This window comes from Bufo bufo, chromosome 1 (assembly GCF_905171765.1).
Source record: "Bufo bufo chromosome 1, aBufBuf1.1, whole genome shotgun sequence".
NCBI classification, from domain to species: domain Eukaryota; kingdom Metazoa; phylum Chordata; class Amphibia; order Anura; family Bufonidae; genus Bufo; species Bufo bufo.
The window spans coordinates 756,831,875-756,833,680 of NC_053389.1; positions in this window are offsets into that span (position 1 = coordinate 756,831,875).

Genomic DNA, 1,806 nt, shown 5'->3' on the forward strand with positions numbered 1-1,806 from the left:
TAGCCTGGCTATAAGCTGTGCGCTGCGATTGGCCAGCGCTGCAGCAAGGGACACGCCTCATACAAAAAATCAGTCCAGTACTACAGACGGAGCTGCAGACACCGGAGCCTATACCGGGCGAACGGAGCGGCGCCCGGACATATTAGTAAGTGCAGGGGGGCCCCTGGGTGCCGCTCTGCCCACAGATATAGTTAGTTTTTAGTTTGTACACAAGTAAAAGGTCCTCTTTAAAGTGACACTGGTCAGATTTGCAAAAAATGGCCAAGTCCTTAAGGTGAAATAGGACCGAGTCCTTAAGGGGTTAAAAGGGTTTTCTGGGATTTCTTTAAATGATGACCTAGCCATAGCCGCTGGGTGCCTGCTGTGTTAAACCGCTTTAAAGGCTATGTACACCTTTGCGTACAATTTTTTTTTTTAATTATTGCATTGTACTTATTTTGAGCTAAAAATAATTTTTTCAATATGGAATCATTTTTTGTGTAAATAGCTGAGATGCTCTAGTAGCGGCCTATGGATTTTCTGTGTTTTCCTTTGTTTGGGAGGCTGACGGGCTCATTATCTCTGCTCTCTGACACTATAAACACTCATTATAGCTCAGTTCTTATCTTACTGATAAGAATGTGGCTTAAATAAGTCTCAGTCAGGTTAGATGGGGCAGCCATTTCCAGGACTCTACAGAGATGTTTCATTGGTTTAAGGTCAGGGTTCTGGGCCACTCAAGGACATTCACAGAGTTGTCCCTAAACTACACCTGTGATGTCTTGGCTGTGCGCTTAGGGCAGTGGTGGAGAACCTATGGCATGGGTGCCAGAGGCGGCACTCAGAGCCCTCTCTGTGGGCACCCGCACCCTGGAAAAAGTCTATGGTGTACCAATATGCCTTAGACCTTTCCTGCCATTCATCAGCCCAGGGGCATCGCTAGGCACCTAGACTAGGCCCCGGATTACAAGTGTAGTGTCCCACTAGATAGGCGTGGGCACTACACAAGGGTCAATTGGTGTGCGTGTTAATTCTATTCACGAGGGACAGAAATGTTATATTTTATTATGCATTTAATGTATTTTCTAATGTGTTTTTTATATGCAATGTTCCCCTGTGTAATGTGTAAGCAGGCCTAGTTGGGTGTAGTTAGACATCCCAGACACTAGACAGACAGGGAGAGAGAGGTTCATAGTCAGGAGTCTGTGGAGACAGAAGTCAGAAGGCACCACCCAGAGATATGCTGAGGGCCTCCTCCTGACATGCAGCTTGATAGCCCTGGCTGCTAGCTATGACCAGGAGGCTAATGCGGAATCCTAGCCTGCCTGTAGTCCAAGGGAGCCTCAGTTAGCTCCGAAGTCACCCCAGTAGCAGGACAGAACCTCCTGGGAGAAACCCACAGTCCTTCACCAGACAAGTAAGGATATTTCCAGCAAAGATAAGTACATTAATAAGCAGAGGTACTATAAAGAAAAGCAAGGATTTATACGGGAGGAAGATATATATTTTACCAAGGATTTAAGCCAGCATTTAGGCATCCAGGCCTTGGGATTGAAGCCAGACAGGAGTTCTACAAGAACAGTGTACGCTATTTCTGAGGAAAGGTACAACCTGATTCTGAGTGTGTTGTGGATTTACCCTCTGAGTATCTTGCATGATCCATACCTGCCATTCTGTGAAATAAGCCTGCTTGTGATATAAAGGACTGTAGAACTATCTTGCTGTACAAAGTTGGACTATTAAGTAAAGCAACGTTTGGTTCACTATACCACCTGTGTACCTCACTTATTCCAACTATAAATCTGTGTGCCACCGTTACAGGCACTG